Here is a 14584-nt window from a genome sequence, read left to right on the forward strand (position 1 = left end):
TGCGTTTGGTTCAGGACTAATGACGCGGGCTTTAAAGCGGATGGGCGATAGTGCTTTCAAGTAGAACGTGATAGCGTTATTGGGCCCTTCGCATCGCATCGTTCGCATACGGCAAGTATACTTCATTCACTGCAACAGCGAACGTGGGAAAGCCAGCTTACAAAGACCAAGCTTACACCAATCCCATTAAAGTCGGCTTCACTTTTAAATTTTAATTCATTGCTGGAAATACGTTTTCCTAGGTGCAATATAAGTGGCCTTATAGTAAAATTTGAAGGCCCTAGCACCTTTTTTTAGATTATTTTATTATTGTTTGCCATTGCCCCGACGCGCGCAGGTCTGGTAGAAATGCTGCAAAAGAGGTTTGTGTTTGAGTTTCCTCGTAGCAGAATTACGTTTTCTCAGTACTTTCAAATTACAATCCCATGCCGATTGGTAAACAATCCGACGGCGAATCCGACGCCGAATAGTAAAGTGGTACTTCACCATTTGTCTGACTGATTTCACTGTGAGAAATTCAATTTTTATTCACCGAAGCCTTGCACCACGTGGAGGGTCTGCGCCGTCGATAGGGTTGGATAATTTTCTCCGCCACCCACGATCACACGCGATTGCCGACGCCGCATTTTCTGCGACACGGGGCCCTAAACGCTATCCCGTTAATAAATGTTTTGAAACATGCGTTTGGTTCAGGAGTAATGACGCCGGCGCATGGGTGATGGTGCTTTCAGAAAAATAAATATGCACATTCCATATTGAAATGTGTCACACCCTGCGTCACCAGCTCTGTTTGTGTGTTTTTTTTTTGCGACACTACTCACCCAAACGTTGTTGTCAGCGTTGCCATTTGAATGAAGAGAGCGGTATAGATTAAATTTCTCCCCATCTCAAATGTCAAAGTACGGCATTGCTAGCTCAATGTCGAGCTGCACTTTATTTCTGTTGCTTTGGTCTTGTGAATTCACCAAAATATATTTACGTCATTAGTGCGGCGCCAAGACTATACAGCAGGCTTATCCTGCTTAGCAATTTCCACCTGCAAGAAAAGATCACAGACGCGCTCGAAATTGTATAATATTCCTGATGGCTGATTTGTGATATGTTCCTGGAACACATCTTATAACGTAATTGTTCAGCGGATACCGGATGTGCATGATCAAGCCTGCTCGCATGATGAAGCCTGGGGAAAGTAAAGTGCTTTGCAGGAAACCGCTTTTGTTACTCCGAAAGACCCTTTGCAAAAAGGAGTTGCGCCGATGACACACGGCATCGCACTAACTTCTTTACGTGGTTCCTCAGATGAACGCGAAAAAAAAGCGTCGTTTGTTAAAGAAGCAAGAGAGAAAACATTTACAAAAAGCTGCGCATGTATTTTGCATTTAGTGATTGCATAACCTAAAAACATTTTCCCCCATTTTTATGGCTTATAATGCGCATATTCGCAATTCAACACGGCGGCGCTAGCGACGTGGTGCGAGCGTTTGAGAGTATGACTAGTGTAAATCTTTACTGTTTGACAAATCGCATTACCGCTAAAGAATAATACCTTTTCATAGGTAAAAATAAATACTTACGGTGCACCGTAGTTATGTAACACGTTTTCGTCTATCCATGAGTTGTGCACGCTGTATGCCAGAGTACACCTTTCCGCTCGAAAAGTAGATGCCCGATCTTCTTTCCCGCAAAGGAACTTTGGCGGGAGAGAGAGACTACTTTGTCGTGTGTCACTGCCCTTGAACGCCTTTCTGGTAGACATCCCCTTACCTAAAGTACTTTAGAGTGCCCGGGTGTCAGAGGTATAAGAGAAGAAACGTAATGGCATTTTGCTGACGCAACTCGCTATAATTTTTCAGTCACTGTAAACAGAGCGTGCGCACCACGTTGGAAAGTACATTGTGGATAAATGCAGGCCAATTGCATCTACATAATCACTCCCGAAGGACAGACACCTCATTTCAGAAAACGAGTTCAAGCATAAAGATTGCAAATCTGCAGTGCGCGAATATTTTGCGAAACAAATGCCATGAAAAAAAAATATTGACATGCTGCCCATGATAACACTACTAAAGATTCACTACGCGTGAATCTGTAGTTATACCAATAATCGCAGCGAATGTCGCATACTATTTATCATGGAACTTTTGCTTCAATCGGTTTTCTGAGATCATGAATTCTCCCTCATACTAACGATAACGCCTTTACTTAAATGTTGGAAAATTACAGGGGAGGTGGTGTCTTAATCCCTGTTAAAATGGAAAGAACTTCATTAGTAGTAGACAGTTCCGACCCTTCACAAGGGTCAGAATTACACCTTTTCCATTATTTCAGTAATGTGGGTATGCTACAAACCACTAGCCAATTCTTGTTCTTTTACTTCCGATAGGTGCGACATCCTTGATACTGTTTCAGGTAAATCCCCCAAAGAAAATGTCTTCTAAACGGGAGATTTTACCTACCCGGACATTAACTGGACTTCACCGCCACTACTACGCGTCACGTAGTAGAAACTGTGAATCCCGAAACGGACTTTATTGGGAGAACCTGTGCCCACAAAAGCAAGTTGCACTCGAAGAACAACGATAGCGGCGGCGAACACAGTCGGCGATGGTCGAAAATCTGATCAGCGGCGAAACGCGTCGGCTTTTATACATGAGTTATCGAAGGTTCCAGAGTAATCCCTGGTGCCCGCGTGTCTTCCAGAAAGTACTAGACAATTCGTGTCACTCATACATTCAGATTACGTAAGCGTCGGTGACAACAGACAACGGATAGAAGCACCGACAACGTTCGACAAACTTCTGATACATGCAGGCACGTCCTGTGCCTAGCGATAACGTTTAACATTTGTTAGCCGGTGAAAAGAGGTCACCGGTGAAAGATAAACATGTGCACGTGTCAATATGTATCCATAGAGAAAGAAATTCAACAAGAGAGGACATTCGGCAAAAACTGGCAACAGGAAACGCGTCACACTTTAGTATACTGATGCCGAACGTTAGCTGCCGCGAGCCTCGAAAAAAAAAGAAGGTTGAATTAAGTTAACGGACATTCTTTTATTTTTGAATTCTCTGCCGCGAAAACTAAAACGTTCTGCGTACAAATGAACTTAAATTTTGCGACCTATTTTTCTTGCCTGACCTAGCGACAGGGCAATGAAGCGCCAGATGCATGCGTAATCCACCAGACACTCCACCGAAGCAGCGAGGACGGCTGCGCACACGTTTGAGCGCTCGCCCGCAGCGACCCGTCTGTCTCCTTCTTTAGGGGCGAAGCACCTTAAGATCGAGGCTTGTGCGTCCGTCGACGCGGTCCCTGCTCTTGCGTGGGCCGATCCCGGAGGTAGTGCATAGCCGCGTCAAAAAAAAAGTGCCTCATTTCGAGATCCCATACTAACGAAAGCAGACGTCCTTTGCTTTACCGAAACGTGGAACGCGAGACAGCACATCAATGTATTCTTCCCCGTCGTCAGCACAGAAGGCGAAGAGCCTTCGGCGGGTGGTGTTGGGATGTACGTGAAATTGTCAGTGGATCTCGACCTACCAATAACGAGCTAATCAACGCCGAACACGCTGCAATTATACTATCCGACTGAACCGTCGTCATGACAGTGTACTTGACCCCGAATCTCTCCCGAGGTGACGCAGAAAAGTACTTACATCAATCTATCCATGCGCGAACACGAAGCACAGTACAAGAACAACCCCTTCGTACTTGTCGGAGATTTCAACGTAGACACAACGGACAACGACTGGGTTGTGCAGCATATTGACACAATGATGTGGGGCTCACGCACAGCGGGACGGCGCGCGCAAAGGTCGGCGCCGTGAAAGACGACGAAGCGCGTAGGCTGCACGTTCTTCTTCTGGCCCGCCATTAAAGAGAAGCATCTATTTTTCAAGACTCAGTCTTCGATCTACGTTACATTTTTTCTGGTGGAGGTGCTGGGTACATGCTACCACTCCCAGATCGAACCCCGCCTACAAGCCCAGTACGAAGTCCGGTCGAGCTGACTCCTGTTCACGTACGGACAAGCCGTCGACTTCAAGGACTGCCACCGGAGCACGAGCCTCTACCCAACCGAGTCAGAACGATGAGTACATCAGTTCCGTCTTCTTCCTCAACTGCACCGACCGAGGTCGTGCTTAATCAGCCGCTAATCCCCAAATCCTTCCATGGGGACACCTTCGAGGATGTTGAGGACTGGCTCGATCACTTTGAGCGTGTCGCAGAATTCAACGGCTGGACTCCGGAGCGCAAGCTACGCAACGCCTACTTTGCCCTCGAGGACTATGCGCGGACATGGTTTGAGAACCGTGAGGCGGCCCTATCAACATGGGACGAATTCCGACGGCAGCTAATCAGCACATATGCCAGCCTCGATCGCAAGGAGCGAGCTGAATCTGCAATTCAGGCGAGAGTACAGCGGCCGAACGAAAGCGTCGCAATGTTTGTCGAGGATATGTGCCGACTTTTCCGACGCGCGGATCCGTCCATGCCGGAAGAAAAGAAGCTCAGGAACTTAATGCGTGGTGTCAAGCAAGAGCTATTCGGAGGCCTGATACGCAACCCACCAAGGACCGTTGCAGAGTTTCTCGCGGAAGCCATATCAATGGAAAAGGCACTGCAGCAGCGAACAAGGCAGTACAACCGCGACGTGTCGACCCTATCACGTGACCATCTCACTATACCTGTTGACAATACCGACGCCTTGCGGGAGCTCATTAGGCTTGTTGTTCGAGAAGAGCTCCAGAAGCTTCAGGTGGCTCCGGCATCGGTACCGCGACTTGCTCTGGCTGAGGTCATCCGAGAGGAAATCAGGCAGGCAGTCCAAGTCCCAGAGCGAAGCGAGACACCACAGCCCGAGATACGGCAGCCACAGCCTCGCATGTCGTATGCGGAAGTTGCGCGAAGTTCGTTGTCGCCGACTTTTCACGGTGTGAGCGACGTGCCGGACTTCCATGGAGTGCGCGCCGTGGAACAAGCAACTGGCGACTTCAGGCCTCGCCGCACGCCATTCATGGCTGAAGCGCGACCACCCCGCAAGAGCGACGTATGGCGCACTGCAGACCGGAGGCCCTTGTGTTTTCATTGCGGTGAAGCCGACCACCTCTACAGGGCATGTCCTTACCGCCGAGCTGGGCTCCGTGGATTTTCACTGAACGCCCCGTGCCCACGAAATGGCGAACGCCCCCTAGAGATTGAAGCCTACCTCGCGGACGCCAGGACCTCGTTTGCCCCACGATTCCATGACACCCGGTCACCGTCACCCGCCCGAAACAGGTCTTCCAGCCCCCTCTTCACGCCGAGCGCAACAAGGCGTCGCTCACCCAGCCCTGCTTCCCGGGAAAACTGAGTCCAGCGACCTGCGGAGGTGAGGTCGCTGACGTTGCGAACGCTGAAGATCCTCCACTACGACGACCGCGATATGACGCAATTGAGACGCAGAGAAATCGGTGCAGTTCGGTGTCAGTATCTTGCGACGTACCAGTTACCATAGATGACCACGAAGTCACGGCGTTAATCGACACGGGTGCGGACACGTCTGTCATCAGCCAGAATCTCGCACGTATGCTGAACAAAGTTTCGACGCAATGGGCCGGAACTCAGATTCGTACTGCGGGAGGGCACCTCTTAACCCCAATGGGCCGGTGCACGGCACGAGTCAACATTCGAGGCTTCACGTACATCGGCGACTTCGTCATTCTTCCTGAATGTTCAAAGGACCTTATACTCGGCATGGATTTCCTTCAGGCGAACGGCGCTATCATCGACCTGCAAGAGTCTAGAGTCAGTTTCGCTACTACGCAAGCCATAGCGCACAGTAATGACAACGACCGTGACATCGCGCTACGCGTTGCAGACGATCACGTCACGTTGCCACCCAAGAGCAGTGTGCTTACCCTTGTCCGATGCGACATGGAGGACGTCGCCGAAGGAATTGCTGAGGCAAACATCCCCCTGCTTCTTGAGCGCCACATTTGCATAGCCAGAGGACTTCTTGAGGTGCAAAACAAATGTTCAGTCGTTTTGCTAACAAACTTTAGCAACGAGTATCGGCATGTACCACGAGGAACGACAATCGCATTTCTTCGAGAAATCATTCATGTTACTGACATTGGCACATTGGAAATCGCATCGTCTCAGCAATCTGAGTTACCCAGCCTAAAAGAACGGATTCACGTTAACGCTACGCTGCCAAACCATCAGAAAGACCGACTACTGAGTCTCGTGAACGAGTTTGCCGACTGTTTTTCAACGTCGTCCAAAGTACGGCGTACGTCCATCACAAAGCACCGCATTATTACGGATGAATCCGCACGTCCTGTTCGCCAGCATCCTTACAGAGTGTCTCCAGTGGAAAGGGAAGCGATCAAGCAGCAGGTGAAAGAGATGCTCCAAGACGACGTGATCCAGCCGTCCACAAGCCCGTGGGCCTCCCCTGTAGTGTTAGTCAGAAAGAAAGACAACACGTTACGCTTCTGTGTAGATTACAGAAAGTTGAACCGTGTCACCAAGCGCGATGTTTATCCACTGCCACGCATCGACGACGCATTGGATCGTCTACAACATGCCAAGTTCTTTTCTTCGTTGGATCTTAAATCCGGATATTGGCAAATCGAAGTTGATGAACAGGATCGTGAAAAAACAGCGTTTGTGACACCTGACGGCCTTTATGAGTTCAAAGTTCTCCCCTTCGGTCTCTGTTCCGCACCTGCCACCTTTCAGCGGATGATGGATACCGTGCTTGCTGAACTCAAATGGCAAACCTGCCTCGTATACTTGGACGACGTCGTCGTGTTCTCGAGCACGTTCGACGAGCACCTCGCACGACTCGAGAGCGTCCTCGCTGCGATCCGTACTGCCGACCTCACCATCAAGCCCGAAAAATGCTACTTTGGGTTCCAAGAGCTCAAATTTCTCGGCCATGTCGTTGGTCCTAAAGGCGTCCGACCAGACCCCGACAAGTTAGCTGCCGTCGCCGAGTTTTCACCACCCACAGACAAGAAGGCTGTCCAACGCTTCCTTGGTTTGTGCGCCTATTATAGACGCTTTGTCGAGGGATTCTCGAGAATTGCTGAGCCTCTCACACGGCTTACACGCGACGATGTGCCTTTCATTTGGGCGGACGAGCAGCAGCAGTCGTTCAATGAATTGCGCCAGCGTTTGCAAGCTGCCCCAATACTTGCTCATTTCGACGAAGACGCAGACACAGAAATCCATACTGACGCCAGCAATGCGGGTCTCGGCGCAGTTCTTGTGCAGTGGCAAGATGGTGCGGAACGTACTATTGCTTATGCAAGCCGCAGTCTCACCAAGGCTGAGAAAAACTACTCAACCACTGAAAAAGAATGCTTAGCGGTTGTGTGGGCAATTAGTAAATTCCGACCCTACTTGTACGGTAGACCCTTTAAGGCTGTCAGCGATCACCACGCCCTGTGCTGGCTTGCCAACCTCAAGGATCCTTCAGGCAGACTAGCCCGTTGGAGCCTGCGCTTACAAGAGTACGACGTTACCGTTGTCTACCGATCTGGAAGGAAGCACAGTGACGCTGACTGTTTGTCCCGCGCACCGCTCCCTACGACATCGTCGGACCCTGACTATGACTTGCCATTTGTCGGCGTTGTCGACGCCGTAAAGATGGCTGAGCACCAGTGCGCTGACCCTGAGCTGCTGCCGCTGATCGAGCACCTTCAAGGAGTTGAAGGTGTTTTACCTCGCTCGCTCGTGCGCGGCTTATCATCGTACTGTTTGCGCAACAACGTCCTTTACAGGAAAAACTGCGGAAGCGGTCCAAATACGTACCTCCTTGTCGTGCCGTCGGCGCTGCGCCAAGACATTTTGCAAGCCTGCCATGATGAGCCATGCGCGGGACACCTGGGATTCGCTAAGACATTAGCAAGGATACGACAGAAGTATTACTGGCCCCGGCTTTTTTCTTCTGTTCAACGCTACGTGAAGACCTGCCGCGATTGTCAGCGCCGCAAGAAACCGCCCTTTAAACCGGCTGGCTTTCTCCACCCTGTGGACCCTCCTCAAGCACCGTTCCAACAAATAGGAATGGATCTACTTGGGCCATTCCCAGTGACCTCTTCGCGCAACAGATGGATAGTCGTCGCTACCGACTACTTAACCCGGTACGCCGAAACCAAAGCTATTCCGCAAGCAAACTCGTATGAAGTGGCCAAGTTCTTCGTTCACCACATCGTCCTGCGACATGGTGCACCTTCTGCTGTCATCACGGATCGCGGTACAGCATTTACAGCCGAACTTATGCAGGACGTTCTCCAGCTAACACATAGCTCTCACCGCAAGAGCACTGCCTATCACCCTCAAACCAATGGATTAACGGAACGTCTGAACAGAACGCTGGCTGATATGCTCTCCATGTATGTCGACGTAGAGCACAAAATGTGGGACGAGATTTTACCCTATGTCACCTTCGCGTATAACACTGCTGTACAGGAGACTACACAGTTTACGCCGTTCGAACTTGTATACGGGCGCCACGTCACGTCAACACTTGACGCCATGCTACCTGTGGATGATAATAGCCCGACCAGCGAACACGTGGAAGAGTTCGTACAAAGAGCCGAAGAAGCCCGCCAGCTTGCTCGGCATCGTATCCGGAGCCAACAGCATACCGACACCCTTCGATACAACCAGGGTCGCCGCGACGTCCATTACAATACCGGCGACTGCGTGTGGGTCTGGACGCCCATCCGTCGCCGTGGACTCTCGGAAAAGTTGCTCCGCCGGTATTTCGGTCCCTACAAGGTTACACGCCGCCTCAGCGACGTAACTTACGAAGTCGTCCCCTGCAGTTCCGACCCCGGTTCGCTCCGTCGTCGTCCTCGCGCTGAAGTTGTTCATGTAGTACGCATGAAACCATACCATGCGCGTACGTGAACGCCCAGATGCACCTGAGGAACTCCATTTCTTGTCATGGCTGAAAGAACTTTTTGACGCGACCGAGACGGTCGCTTTTCGCACGGGGGGCAATTGACACAATGATGTGGGGCTCACGCACAGCGGGACGGCGCGCGCAAAGGTCGGCGCCGTGAAAGACGACGAAGCGCGTAGGCTGCACGTTCTTCTTCTGGCCCGCCATTAAAGAGAAGCATCTATTTTTCAAGACTCCGTCTTCGATCTACGTTACAATATGACGTCTCGATACGCTCCAGGATGCATTTCGGGTAACTGGAAACAACCAACAACCACCAGGGGAACGTGCATAGACCTTGTATTTGCCAACTTCTGGCAAGATCCGATGGAAGAACCAGGGGCTCGACATTTCACGGACCACAAAGCAGTGATAATGAAGGGAAAACGGAATCCAGAACTCAACACGACATACGAGTTATTACAAACAAAACATTGTACACACTGTACACACGCGTTGTCACTCATTTACATGCGCGAGTGGGTAATGTCACGGGTGATTTACGATAAGAACGATCCCCAAGGCTTCGCCCACTCGTCATGATCCACTTTGTTAAATGTAGCTTGGTTTCTTGGGCTCACAGCGTATTCTTGCGTCCCTTCTGCACTGGAACAAGACACCACTGCACTGTTGGACTACGGCAAGGTGAGAAATTTTGTTGCACAGTCTACGACGCAATTAGGCTTACGGCACGGGACCGAGACTTAACACGCAGTTAGCGAAAAACAGCTCGGCCGTCCTGGCGCAATTAATTTCAGTTAATGAATTGTGCTGGGAGATGTTTCCGACACTTCCTTGGGGATTACTTATTTCGGTTCTGTGGAGGGACAGTGGCCGCACAGGGAGCTGTGACGCAGTTGGCGAGAACCAACACGGCCGTGGTGAGTAGTCTAGAGCATCTTGCTAGAAGTTTGTGCCGCTTTCTCTGACGCCAGACATTACTGAAAAAGTAATTTCGTTACTTTTTGGGGCACTTTTAAGGCACGCTGGCCGCAAAGCTCGGTCGTGGTGACAAAGTCAGTTTGGCGTCTAATGAATCTTAGAGGGACAATTTTGTGACGTTAATTGTGGCCCCGCAACAACATATACCTTCTTTCGGTACTCATGCCTGTCGAGAGCGCGATGGGCGATTCCAAAGAGTGATAACATGGGAGTGTGTTGCTGGCGCCGGCAGAACGTGCAAAAGATAACGCCGAGGGACGCGAAGTCACCCGTGCATTTGTGCTAATAAATTGCAGGAAATAATGCCCGGAAATGGGGCAATGCTTGCAAATCAGATGTTTTCATATTTTACGGTATTGTTTGGGATGACTCGGGTCTTTTCTACGCCATGTATGTAAAAGCGAATTGATTTTGTTTGTAATGCCGCCCATTCACCGCTTTCGCACGTTTCGCCTCTACACGCAGTATTCCTATATCTAAATATCAAAATGACACATCCTTGTAAATGTAACATGCTTGTTTTTTTTTTTACTTTCCTTCATCTGATGTTGTCCGGTGGAGTTTCATACGGGAACAACTGCTTACCTGGTGTCACAACGTTGGATGAACGCACAAAGAGCGCGGAACGAGCTTTTATTTAGAGCAAAATAGATATTTCCTCATTTCGCAAGGGGTCTTGCGTCTACTTTGTGAAATTGCACGTGGCACAGATTCGATGGGACTTCACAAAATCGTTCGCAATCATATTTAGCAACTAATAAACCGATTCCGCACGAAGACCGTGCATGGTTGAGCAAAAAAAAAGAATAAAAGGCGCAGCCGGCCTGCTACCTAGCGTTCAAAATATGCGCGTCCAAAACCGAAAACGGAAGTGTTTGATCACGACCTCTTGGCGCGCTGCAGTCAATTCGGCCGCTGGGCTCGATGGGAGTGTCCGCTCTTGTTGAATTCCTTTCTGTATGATGCCTTTTCCAAGAAATTAGTTGACGTCTTTCTTAACATTTTCTTAGCAACGCTAATCGACGCACACAGTAGGTGTGCTAGCACCCTCAGCATGCTTCTAACGTCAAAACCCACGGTTACTAATGCCGTTTCCTGTAGTGATAGATTCAGGGGTAACAATAGTGTGAACTTAAACACTGCTATCGCACCATTTCCACGAACCCTTTCTGCCAAAACGCCGCTTCATTTAAAAGAAAGCCTATTACACAGCCATTTTTTGAAATCTTGTGGCTTTCTGCGATACATTCATTGCTACTCTTTGGTTCCGTACCTTCGATGAAAATCAGACCACGTTAAAAAAATGCAGCCATTAACGCTTGGTCACCTACCATTAATTTTATTCGAGTAAACATAATAAAGGGCCCCTAACCAACTCAGATATTTATTGAACATTTTAAGTAAACACGCGCATCGAGTTCGGAATGCCGTCACGATCAACGGTGCCAAACGCTGTAGCCGGTTCGCCGTCGGTATATTTGCCGCTAGTGTGGAGGTGCCTTAACCGGTAGTGGAGAGTGTTTTGAGGAGCGCGTTGGCGATGACGTTTGTCACGTTACATTTGGAGGAGCACTCGGGAGACCAGCGAACGAGGAGAGTAGCGAAGGAAAGAGCGAAACGAGCTAGGACCGTGTTTCGATCATCAAATGCGTGTAACTCCGCTGTTACAGCACCATTTCTAAAAATTCTCGCGGTTACGTGTTCGTTGTAGACTCGTGCACAACTGCAACACCACAACTAAATGTCGACCTCTGGGTAGTTTAGAGGCGCTTTAAAACACTGACGGCATAGGTCACTGCGCACACTAAAAAAAGCAAAAAACAACAAAAAAAAAACTTCTTTTAAAATAGCAAAACGACTAAACATGCCTGCGTCATGGTTGCCATACGGTGGGTCGATACATTGCTTCAGTGCTAAGAACGCCGTTGTTCATCGTGAGATGGGTGCAGCGGAATCCCGCAATGTCAAGGAACGATCGTGAAAGGTAAAAATTGTCATCTACACGAATATAGCACTCACTTGGTACTCGGTGCTGCAGGGGTGAAAATGTTTTTTTCGCGTGTGATAAAATTTCTTGCTGCGACAGTACAACCTTTTAGCCCCTATTTCGAGATGTATACAACATCGTTCTACCAACTAATCTTTATTGAAGTTTTCTTTTAGCAACATTTGTAAGAATGACTGAATGATAGGGCTTTACGTGAAAAACCAACGATCTGATTATAAGGTATACCGTAGTTTGGGACTCCGGAACAGTTTTCACAATCTGAGGAACTTTAACGTGTTCCCAATGCACGGTCAGCATTTGTAACCTTCCGTTGCACGCCACCGCGATTTTCGACCCTCCACCGCAAGCTAACCAAAGGGATGCGGGCCAAACGCCGTCTCTGGAACCACCCTCTCCATCCGGTTGTCTGCTTTCACTGTGCTGACTGGGGTCCAACGAAATCATGTACATTTCTACCAGCTCTTTACCTCTCGGCAGCGAATTATATAAGAAAAATTCTTGCAAGGCACGCAACGCTGTCTATTTGGAAAGCAAACAAAAGGGACGTGTTGACCCTTTTTGCGCAGCAGTTTGCTCTAGAGGAACGAGATGACGCTTTCGGCTGCGCGCCTACGTTGCCTCAGCGAATGCGCACGAATAGGAAACCATCACTGCTTCTGCCCTGTTTGTGCGGTCAGCTGTCGGAAATGCAAACTGGTGTTCGCTAATGCACTGTGCCCAATTGATGCTGCAAAGTGTGTAACACTAAAGGGAAGACGTGTGTGGTAGTTCGCTCCAAATATAGTGATTCGCACAATAAAGAATGGAATCGACCTGTGTTGACCGCCCTTCGCTATGCACGGCTTTACTCGAGGATCAAAAAAGATAATTTATCCGCCAGCGCCATATAGCTAACCTCCAAAGAAAGGACTTCCACTCTGGAACGTCTGAATTTAAGAGTGAGTACCGCTCGTTACAAAAGGAAGTACGGCCACCTACTGACACAGTAACTTTCTCGCACGTTATCTACACTCATCTACCCCTACTCACACTTACGCCCAGCCTATCGCCACCGTATGAATAATAAGAGAATGGGCGCGCACTTCAATGTGCCGAAACATGAGTGACGGTGACTACCACGACAGCACACGAATGTTCAAAGCTGAACGTTTCGTGATGGACCACAGAGTAAGCGTGGAACTAGCGATAATACGTCTTTGCTACAAGCAACCGCAAAGTACAGAACATTTACATTCCAAGCCTTGTGTGCAGCAAGAACAAATATATTGTAACTGAGCACACCAGCGAGAATAAGCAGAAAATAATGAGAGAGTGACCGCACCGACGAACTTCACCGAGTCAGAAATGTGACAAGCTGCTGCTTCTAAGTAATTGCGAAATAAAGAACGAAGAGCAAAGCACACTGATCCTGATTCAATTCCTAAGCGGGTAACTTGGATAGGTTGGAATGCATTTTTAGCCTCGCTTTTAGAAGAAGTACCACATACGCTGCTCGCGCCGTTTCGACAAGGCGTATTATTATTATTTGATTTGTAAACATATACACAGGAAAGAGAAAACGAGGAGCAAGGCTGGAAACTGCCACCAGAAGGGTCACAACGCCTGCGTACTCTTCAGAAAGGACGAGACAAACATAGAAAGGAAATATAGGAATGAGGGTAGGAAAAAGGAAAGAAAGAGCGAGATGACAAATCTCAAAGAATAAAGTACAATATACAGTAGGACCCGTCCCTGCAGGTCATGACAAGGCGCAATGACCTCTGAAAGCACTTACATGTCCTCTAAAGATGTGGCCAAAGTTTCATGTCGTGCACACAGTCACCGTCTACGATATGCGTCGAAACGGATGTTTGTTGCGCCATACCGGCGTCACGTGCTTGCATTGTAAACATGGAAGCAGCTGAGGCAAGCATCGGACGCGTCACCACGTAATCAAACATGGCAGCGCCCACGGGAGCGCCGCAAAAAGCGTCAATATGCACACTATATACGCACGATAAGTGACGGTACTGCACCGATAGCGCACGAATGCATGGTCGAAGCTGAATGTTTCGTGACGGCCGACAGGAGTAAGCGAGTTACTAGCGATAATACGCATTTGCTACAAGTTATTACACTGTGCAGAAGAGCTACGTTTGTAGCTTTGTGCGCAGCAAGAACAAATCTAACGAAACTGAGCACACCCTTGAGTGATTAGGCAAAAATTATGATATAGTTACCGCGCCAAGGAACCTTACTGAGTCAGAAACGTGACAAATCGCTGCTTCAAACTATTTTTAAATAAAGGACGAAGAGCAAAACACCACAATCCTGATTCAATTTATGAGCGGAAAGTTTGGATAGCTTCGAATACATATTGTTACGGCCTCGGAAGTTGGTTAAGGTAGCGTTTAATGATGAAGGCACAACGGGACCCTTTAACAAATTTGTTGAGTCCCAAATATGTGTACTTTCTAATTGTATTGTTTACTTATGTTAAATAAACTTTCAATAATGATGAAGGCACAACGATTAGAGCCTTGGGATTTACTGGTTCGTGCAAATCGTAAGAGGAACGTCATCCTCCTCTTTCTTTTCACCCGCTTTCCTCACTTTTCACTGGCAGTGACACGTCGTAACATTCCTCCTCTCCCAGACGAAGCCCGCCGGGCAAGGACTTAGTTGACGTCTTTCTTGACATTCTCTTAGACGCA

This window comes from Dermacentor silvarum, chromosome 8 (genome assembly GCF_013339745.2).
Source record: "Dermacentor silvarum isolate Dsil-2018 chromosome 8, BIME_Dsil_1.4, whole genome shotgun sequence".
NCBI lineage: Eukaryota > Metazoa > Arthropoda > Arachnida > Ixodida > Ixodidae > Dermacentor > Dermacentor silvarum.